We start from the raw sequence: 10,742 nt of genomic DNA on the forward strand, positions 1-10,742 counted from the left end.
GACAAATGTAATGACTTTGCTGGATTTCCGGACTGTTCCTGACAGCCTGTATACACTGTGTACTTGGTCTTCTGGCAATGTCAATAGATACAGGCCTACGCAAACAACAATTGCTGGAGTAAGCCGCAAACAAAGAAATCAATTGGAAGGGGAGGCTGTGTCGCTCCATTTTAATAAAAGAAGAAGAAAAAAAATGACACACGCCTTGACAATAGTACTAGCCTTGCTTCTAATTGTCTGTGATGATTGGTATGCTTTCAGAACCGAATTGATCCATCCACCATTTTTGAGACATGCAATTGAAAAAGAGTCTTTTTAATTACTATGGATCTTAAAATGTATTCACTGTGATTATTTATTTACGCTCTGCGGAGTTCAAAACAAACGGCCAGTCCATACTCAAAAGTGAACACAAACATATGTTTATGACTTACTTTTTAACGTTGAACAAAGAAATTGACTGGAGCAGGTTTTGAACCTGCAACCTCCGGATTACTGTTCTGGTGCTCTACCAACTGAGCTATCCAGCCCTATGTGGGGGGGGTTCCGTCAGGTTCACACCCCGCTCCAGCCAATTTCTGTGTTCAACTTTGAAATTATTATACATGTAAAAGTACCTAGACAGTTTCCCTCTGTAGTTTATTGGAGCGTTTCTGACTTAACGGCAAGTATTCGTGGTGAAAATTCACAACAGTTAAACACATCTGAACAAGCCAAATTTTTCAGCGAATGCTTATTTAACATCGATTTTGCTTAATAACACTTGCATTCACATACATGTAAAGTTTGAACCAACCTTTAAATTTAAAGGAAAATCTACCAGAGTTGATTTTTCTTTTCTGACGATGAACATTGCAAGAGTCATATTTTAGCAAGATCTGCGATCAGATGACATTCATACATATTACATGTACATTACCGAGTCACATGCGGTGTATGTTTGCTTTAAAATGTATACTTAGTAATACAATGTCTGTTCTCCGTACAGTAAACGCCATGCGAATAAAGTCCTTCCATTAGTGCATGTACCAAACCGTTTCAATATTGAATATCTGGCTCTATGACCACAAGAATTACATTTCCGGCAAACGAAAACATCCTCAGTGAAATAATCCGCTGTACTTTGAACTCATTACAGCGATTGTGTACGTTCACAAGCACTTCGGGTCAATATCTGGTTTAATTTGTGCGGAAGATGATCTTTTCTGCTCCAAATGTGTACAGAATGGGGTGTATACGTGTACATGTATGTATACACAAGACAAGTGACATTCGTGTGTTAATAATTTTAAGAGCTTTTTCTTTTTCAAAGACAGCGCCGATCATGACTCGTATGGTTTTATCATGAAAGTACGTCTCTGCTGCGATTCGAGTGGGCTTACTTTCTGCCTTACAAAAATTGAGAAACTGACCCTTTGCGTTCAGTGGCCATCTTGGAGGAGTGTTTGGTTATGTTCATTCATTAACAGTGAATGCACAAGAGCTCCACTTGTGCGTGTCCCTGTTGAACAAAGCACATGCCTCAAACATGGCTGCAATGCAAAGGGTCTATTACTAATATAAGGAAAGGGAAGCGATATAAAAATAGCGTCTATACTATATACATGTAGAAGTACCTCGTAAACACACACAAATCAAAGTTCAACATCTGAATGGTTACTTTTTTCATTTTCAGGTCAGCAGTGCAAACAAGCACCTCGGAAGTCAAAGGGGGAAACAGACATTGGAGGAAAAAAATAGAAATTTGCAAAATAAGAAATGGGGATAATCAGAATTAGTGCAAATTCCGAGTTAATGAGCGGATCATTTGAAAATTATGCATTATAAAAAAAGTCACCCATTTGTGAATGTCATTTGCAGTTAATGACACATTAGGCGATGCGCTTGCACATCTGTCAATCAAGGTTTACTGTACTTTTTTTGGTAAGCTCACAAAAATAATGTTTCTCATTTCTGTAGGTAGCTGTTTACGTCGGTTTGAAAAGTTTTCAACATATTTTGTTCCCATTTCATAACAAATTGTTTGTGGGTTGGCAAACTGAGGGATACAAATGTTAGCATGTTTTTTTTTTAAGCTCCAACTTGGAAGTTTATATTATCCTGGGCAATGATGTCATCATTTTGAGTTGTTACCAATCATAATTCCGTGTGAAGAAAGATACGGAGCAAATTTTTTTTATAGTATTACATTACATCATACTCTGCATGTATGCGAATGCGTACGCGAATTTATTGTAGTGACGTTATTTCAGTTTTTGCACTGCAAATTTGCAAAACCTGATCTCAATGACTCCAACAAATTTTGTAGCAAAAGTTTTTAGACGTCAAATTCACTTCAGATTGGCGTGAAGTAAAAACCAGCCTTCAAAGTTAAAACTTTCATTTTTTTCAGTGTACCATTTGGCTTATTACAAACATTGACAGAACATCAGGTTAATGCGCAAGAATATATCCCCTGTGCACAGTTCAGATTCTTCTTCCTGCGGAAGTGGGAAACATTTCTAAATATTTCATGCCACGGCATGATTCACTCTTCATCAATTATTGCACAGAACAATAATGATTAGGACTTATGTACTGGCGACCAGCCCGATTTATGAAACATATGTCGGGACGATCCATCATCGGCCCGACTCCAACCCAGGAAATGGAATTTAATCATCAATAATGAAGTCTAAATGGGAAAGTAAGCCGAGAGTATTTTGAATGACAAAAAAAGGTACCCAACTTTGACACTGTGCATTCAGATACTGTGGTCACATTGATTGAATTCTTGTAATTATCTTGCAATTGTTGCACTTCTTCTTTGGTGGACTGTGCACATATTCAATAGCTGGACTTTTCTGGACGCGTAGGTTTCTAGGAATAACGAGAATACTTCTTTCTTTTGAAGTGGGTCTTCCTTTTTTAAGAGGATTTTCTTTCCCAGGCAACTCTGAGTGGTTTGGCGTATTCGATCTACCATTTCAAGTGTGTTACAATGATGAACACAGAACAAACAGATGTTCACATGATGCACTATGTACATGTGTATTAGAAAACCCCAGCCAAAGTTGTGTTCAATAAATGTAGAGTAGTGCGTACTCGTTTCCCCCTTATGTCATCCACATTTTGTGGTAAACTTCCAACCAACTTTTAAGGCTACAAAAAAAAACATAGTGTTTTAATTTGTCCACTTTGTGACTTTTTTAAATTCATGTTAATTATTTATAGGCGTCTTGATTTGGAGAGGTATGTTTGCAACATTAAAACTGAACAATGAATTTGTGGGGGAAATTGGGGGGGGGGGATCCAAAAATGAAGATTAAATAAAGAATTAAGGTAAGATTAGAATCTATCAAAGTAGTACGTATTCCTAACATTGAAAATTATTTACATCATCACAAGTTGATACAGAATTACAGATGAGCAAAAGCGTTATAATAGTCAGCATAAGGTAACTGCAGGGCTTGGTCTCATGAATTCCCCACACACTTCATAAAGCAAATCAAATAACAAAACCAAAACCCAAGTTCCTTTGGGAAAATCACGTTTTTTTTTTAGTTTTACTAAGTCCGGGCGTAAATGCATTATTGAAATTGCAATTAGTGGCCTAAAAGCATTATCCATCTCGCCATCACTAGATATTATATGAATGGTTTAATAATCTCAGAACCAGTTTATCTATCCCGGCCAGGACAAACAAGCACACACCGCACCGAAGGCCAACGCAGCGACTTGAAATTAATACAAATTAAAAATCCGTCCCGGCGCATGTTGGCCATTTGCACTAATGGATGTTAGGGGGGCATAAATTTATAATACAATATCTGCAAATGTCATAAAGGGTATTGCCGGATAAAGTACGCACAACCTCCACGGAGACATAAGTCATGGTTTGTTCAGGTTTTTTTTTTTTTCCCCCTCTTCTTTTTCCTGGGTGGAAAGTGTTGGCATTAGCCACGCCGACAATTAATGGGTCTGTCTTAATGCTTATTCTTCATTCAGATTGACAGAAGAATGCGTCAGTTCTAGACTTGCTGCCGGCTGCGGAAAAGCTTAGCACGATCATGGGCATGGGTTGAATGAACAAAGTTGGGGGGGGGGGGAAGCTGGAAAGAATTTAATACTTGATGCATTTGTAACTCAACAATTTGCGTAAAGGAAAACAAAACGAAAGAAAAACCATATGTCCAAGACCATGATTATGACAGAGATATTCTTTGACAGACCAGCAATCAAGTCCACAAACTTCTGTTGAAGCACTTAAAGGTTCACTTAAATATGAAAATTTTTGTGCATTTTTTTTTTGTTCGAAGCAAAAAAGTTACTCAAAATCTTTGAGCATTTTTTTTGTAGTTTTAGCTCAGTGGCTACCATTTTTTGAGGAAACAAGGAAAAACAAATGCAGCAATTTTTGTTGGTTTCATAACTGGGTTGTGCTGCTAACGCACGTAAAAACGTGTGACCACTGTTACCCATTTGTACTCCTGAGTGGAGAGAGGCAATTGTAGTCAAGTGTCTTGCCCAAGAACACAAGCGCCAAGCTCGCCTTTCAGGGTTCAAACCCATGTAACATAGCGCATGAGTCAGAGTCGGATACCATAACCATAGGACTACTTTTCACACATCCATTTTCTTGAGTTGCATGCTTTCTTGAAAACACTTTTCAGTAAGAAAACCGACACAAACTTCCAGCATTCAGCTACAGATCGGAGAGTTGCTTTCTATATGATCTTCAGCATTACTCTCACCAACCTGTGGACAGACTGCCTAATTTCCATTGTCACAATGTACATATTCCAAGCTGTGTACGTGTAATAGCCACGACTCTGGGCCATTAGTCAATGCACAACACAACGGATGCTCCATACAACTTGTGATAGTGTGATATTAATGTTCAAGCCAAGAACCCTCAGGCAATTTCCCTCCCCCCCCAAAAAAAAAAAAATTTGAGAGAAACTAAACCGGCAGCCAAATATGAGAAACCCGAACAAAAGATGACAGAGTAAGCATTGCCAAGGCGAGACCAAACAAATGAAATAATAACATTCACCGGGAGGAGGAAGAAAAAAAATAGGCGAATCCGGGCGCGCGGGTGATTAAATAAATTTATCATCGTCCCAGTTAACAATTGACAAGCGCCCCGAAGCCTATTGAATTGAAAGCAGTTGGAGATTGTACCAAATCATAGCCCGACCATTCACTTAATCACTGCTTCTCAATAGCCACCCTGGCTGTCTTCTACTCACAAAAAAAAAAAAAAAATTAAAAAGAAGAGATATGTGCTACAATCTGTTTCAGTAATAATACACGCATTGGTTTCTTTCTGTGTCACGAGACACACACACAAAATTCCTGATTGTACTGAATCAACAGTTCCGACACTGCCACGGCAGATTGCCGGTGTGTGCATTGCACAGTCGATGGAAGTACTCTATTCAGTCGCGCCTTTTGTTCACTTTTAATGAATTCCGCGTAAAACTGATCTGACGTGCTCTCAATGATCCTGCAGGATCGGAATGGAGGTAACATCGAGTGCGCGTGGCGCGTACAATCAGTTCAGTGAACAGTTGGAGAATGAACCAGACTATAAATGTGGAACAGGAAAGGGCTGATTTTAGTGGCACATAGGGGGTGTCATCATATCCTTGCACCATGATCATAAAATGAAAAAAAGGCAAGGATGCACGTTCTCAGGATGCACAGGTGAGCATTCAAGGTGAGCAGGTGTGTTCCTTCTTAAGACATTTGCACAAAACAAGCTACGTAAAATGTTGGAAAATGCCATTTGACATAGCTGGGACCACAAAATAGTTCATTTTAGCATTTTTCTTACAGCAGCGAAGTAAACAGTGTTTAACTTTAAGTAACTTAAATCCACTTTGGCAGGCCGTGGAAGAAAAGCAGACAAAAGTCCCCTTTCTGCCAAAACAAAGATAATTTGAATCCTTCTGAAATCAACTTTCAGAAAACTGGGCAATTCCAGTTCCCCATGCAGAAATGGACACGGCAGAAATGTGGAAAATTTACAAAATCTTCAGAACTAGAATCATCACAAACTCAAATGTGGTATCAAATGAAAGGGGACAACAAGACCTTCCATCTGAGTGTTGTGCCAGTGAGACAGAATATGGTTCAGTTCATCAATAAATAAAGTCAGTGATGTGCATCTGTAAACATGTTACTTGACAAGATTATAGTAACCCCCCCTCCAACCCACCCACCCATCCACCAAGCCTAAGGCTCACTCATTATTTAATTGGTCCATTATGGGAAGATGAACAGCACCACACAATAACAACACCTCTGGTCTAGTGTCTGCCTCCCACTGTCCCAAATAATAATCCCTAATTACAGGATGCAGGTATTTAAAACTCATCTGTGGACAAAAGGCCATTGACTCACACCATATACCTGACTATGAATAATTTTCACCCCTGTTGGGGTGTTGAAAGATGCTCAGGACACTTCTTAATTTTTCTGTCTGGCAGTGACTATTACAGGCCTTTACCTCTCCAGATAAAACACATGTGCATTCTGCACCAAGCCGATTCAGTTTTTGGCTATCCCTCTAGATACAAATACAATGTCAATTTGCCAAATGTACGTGTTTCCGCTATCCACATTGTACATGTGTACATGCACAATGTACCTGTGGGGTAAAAACGATCAGTCTGTTGCCAAAAAAAAAAATCCAATACGTTCTATTCTTGAGCAATTGAGGGGGTTGTGAAGACCCAATTCGGGGGTATGAAGAAACACAAATCTAGAGTTATTGATGTAAGTTTACACATTGCCACAGCACCAAAAATTCCATTTTAACAATCTTAAATCATTAGATTTAAATGCAGGATCATTTGCATTTATACCAAAAGTAACCTGCCAAATCATTATCAAAAAGCTTATACTTGGCTAATTCTCTAGGGAGTGCGAAAAAAATCCTATTCAAAATGGAGGATTCATGACTGTTAAGGTTTTAAAGATAGTACTAAACACCTAGTGATAACGTTTCGTCCGGCTTGCTGTCATTCAGCAGAAATCATGAAATGTAGATGATTTCCAATGATCAGTCAATTGACAGATTTTTGGAATAAGGGTTCTACTGTCGAAATCACATTACGTGATCAAAAGGTTGGTTTTTCACGGTTTTCCCCGAAAAGTCCTGAGCTGAAACTTCAACAGGTTAGGTTTTGAACATTCTTCTTTGGATTTTTAGTGGTGTTAATATTGGAAACGAAATAAAAATGCACGTTATGCAAATGATTCTTTATGCCTTTTGAAGTACATACATGTACTATTCTGTATATTTTTTAGTGTTAATACCCCAAAAAGGGTCTTCCGGTGCCCTAATTTGCTGACAAATATTCGTATTCACAAAGCAATGATGGTTTCTATTGAGCTCGCCATCCATAACCATTCACTCACAGACACACACACATTGACAAATAGATTACGGTGGATGCAATATTATTTCAAACAATAATTGTGTTTATTTAAGAGTACTTCCAATTTTGCGAGGGGATGCATTATGCACGCCATAGCACCTGCGGACTATTCAAGATGCACAAATTATTACAGAAGTCGAACAAGGCCATATAGATTCCGAGCGAATTATTTTTCTGGAAAATGAAATTTTCATGAGTGAATGCATGTTTTCGGTAAATGTTAGCATTACCAAGGCTTTATAGTCCATGAAGATTGTAGACAGTTTATGAATTTTTTTTGATGCAGTTTGTGCAATATGCATGACGTGAAATTCCACAAGGAATTGTGAAGTTAGTGTCCAAAACTTGAAAAGTTTCAAGTGTGCTATATGTTCATACTGGCAGAAGCAAAAGCAACTTGACAAAAAGGATATAAACCAAATATATCTCCTTTAAAACAAATTTATTTCTTCTTTTTTTCACAGACAGACCCATTTCTAGGGGGAAAAAACAAATTTTCAAGCAAAAACCTCCATTCAGTATTGAATTTTTGTAACAAATAATGTGCTTTAACCCTATAGAACCACCTTGAATCCATCAAAATCCATACCCCTGTTTTGGAGTATTTCAACGGATTCAGGATACCTCCATACTGAGCAGTCACCAACACCAACATTTGTGTGCATGACACAATAGGTGGATTTTGGCAGATTCAGGATACTTTCTACTAGAAACCCAAGGGGTTAGGGTTAATGAATCGATAATTGTTGTCCTACATGTATAAGTATTTTTCTGTAATTGTTTTAGGGACGAATTTCAGATTATGTAAAAATCTAACAGCCAAACTGCTAAGAAAAGCCAAGTTACAGCACTGCTAAATTTCACTATATTGACTGACTCTTTATCTAAAGGCCCAAATTTGGATTATATGTAAAACTAACAGCCAATGTCAAATATACGTAAGCCATGTTACATCACAGCTACATATGACCACCCATTAGAGCTTTATACAGGTAACCAAACAAAGGCATTAAAACCCACTCTAAACATTCTCCAGAATTTCAATTCACCAAAACGGGAAAGAGAAAATAGAGAGAACAATTTCTTGATTCAATATTGTCATTCCCACTAAATACACAACGGACCCTTCAGTAAAAGCAAGGAGGGTGAATCGCAATGTTATGGGGCGAGCATTATATTTTTAACCAATTACACAATATAGGGGCCTACCAGTGCGTACTATAAACCTATATTACGCATTGTGTTCGGACAATGGTTCGCCAAAGGATACTGCCAAATTGTAGCAGTTCTGTGTTTGGTTCCGTTTTTCTGCATTTGTGAAAAGCGTTACTGATTTGTACAAATGTTTGTCCACGGATATAAAGCGTCATTCAGTTTTCTTTTCTTCGTTTCACCTGCCACTTCCTGACAGATGGCCTCAAAATGCAATCATTTAATCTATCAAATGTACACGTAGTGTTTGCACGGACAAAAGAATTGCACCATTCTTTTGAGGGTAATGCTACAAATGTCAGTTGACGACACTTACTGCATATATTTTACTTTGATAAAGACTTTTTTTCTGTTGCATGGAAAGAGCCAGATGTACAGCGTACTGTTCAATTTGTCTTAATTCCCTTTATCACTGCAGGCAGGCCAAAGGTCTAATATCAGTAATTATACGTTTCTTCAGAGGGAATGGTTTTGTGCGAGCTCAGCGCAGCTTTCATTTAGAAAAAAAAAACTTGGTCCACAACTGACTTTTTTTCCATCAACAAAGCCCGTCGTATCAGCATGTTTTAGAGGCAAGACACCAGAAAGTGGAAAACTTCTAGCAACATAGATCTGCGAGCGTCATAACCGTGAAACCTGTTTTGTTTTTCCACAGAGCCTGGTTTTCATTATGAAAATTCCCCACAAATGACATTCAAATCTTTCTTTTTCATTGAGAAGCTACTAAGTAATCTGGTACCCGATCCCATAATATGTAACCGGTTCATGACATCAGCGGTCGGGTACTCGGCTTCCAATGCACAGCCTAGATCAGAGGCTCATTTTTCCGTAGGAAAATTGCAATACAGGTGACTTTTCATAACCAGTGTTAAAATCAACCCTGGTACTAGAAATCCATTTAATACCCAAGTCCAGCAATACTTGACTAGACAAAGTCTAGTCCAACTTGTAAAAAGTGCAAACTTGACCAAATAAACCAATAAACTATTTGTAAACCACTTATAAATACTAGAAGGTAACGGGACCTTGCACGTGATCTATTTTGAGCGACACGTCCCAGCAGAATGGGCCTATTGTTGAGCCGTGATTCCAAACCAGAATGTCGCACAGCGTATTGAAAGGCCAGACGTTTCTGGAGTGGAGTACCATACAACCAAACTAACAATAACTCTGACATGCACCGTTTGCTGCCAAAAATATGGACCCTTTGAGTTGTCGTGAATGCTGTATCGAATGGGCTTGTAATTTGACATAAAGGTGACTTTGATAAAAAGGGGGTATATACCCTTCGATCTAGAGACCACATGTGCTTTAGGCGCATTCACCCAAAGATATTAAGTGCCAGAGAAAAATGAGTTGAAATGTTTTCAATTGCTGATTCAACTCGACTCAATCTGGATACACAGCATACTGCCCTTCAATGGATTTACAGCTGCATTTTTCCCCGTGCGATATCACTAAAGCTTTTACCCAAAATGTGAAAAGATCATGGAGAACGATTAAAACATATTGAAACAGTTCAGAAGAAAGATCATGGAATGGGGGTGGTTCAGATTTTTGTGTTGCTACGAGAAAAAAGATTGTCAAAGCATAAATTATTGTGTGGATCTCTGAAGTGTGACCAACGCTTCAGTTCCTGCTTAGAAATTCTGTAGGCTTTTGTTGGAAACTGATGGAACAAGGTTTGCACTTTGGAGTTATGGATTCTGTTAGATCCAGCAAGCAGCAAAAAGAATCACTGCAGAAGCTGCAAGGTCTACTGTGGGGCATAAAAATCCATATTTTTTAAAACAAGTCTTCTTGAAAGGTATGTAGGATCGTTTCCGTTTTGAAGCAACAAAGTTGCTCAAAATTTTAAGAAGGGTGTATAACAACTAACCTGTTGACGTTTCCGCTCAATGGATACTATATATTTTGAGAAGACAGCGAAAACACTTGCTTAATTGTTAGGGACTGATAAGCGGTAACTGGAGTCCATTGTTAACACAGGTAACAATATGTGTTTGTGGGAAACACTTCAATTTGTAAAACACCTTCAATGGTTGTTTTCTTCTGAGCGATATCATTTCAGGCGGAAAATAATTTCACACTTATCTTCAGTTT

The 10,742-nt window shown here is 38.4% G+C and overlaps 1 non-coding gene across 1 annotated transcript; it reads right to left on the bottom strand.

Annotated features, from left to right (window-relative positions):
* Positions 1-457: 457 nt before the first annotated feature.
* On the bottom strand, positions 458-530 carry Trnat-agu. The gene has a single exon. It is a non-coding gene; the product is annotated as a tRNA-Thr (tRNA).
* Between the last annotated feature and the right edge of the window lie 10,212 nt (positions 531-10,742).

This window comes from Patiria miniata, unplaced genomic scaffold, assembly GCF_015706575.1.
Source record: "Patiria miniata isolate m_02_andy unplaced genomic scaffold, ASM1570657v1 HiC_scaffold_20, whole genome shotgun sequence".
Classification (NCBI taxonomy): domain Eukaryota; kingdom Metazoa; phylum Echinodermata; class Asteroidea; order Valvatida; family Asterinidae; genus Patiria; species Patiria miniata.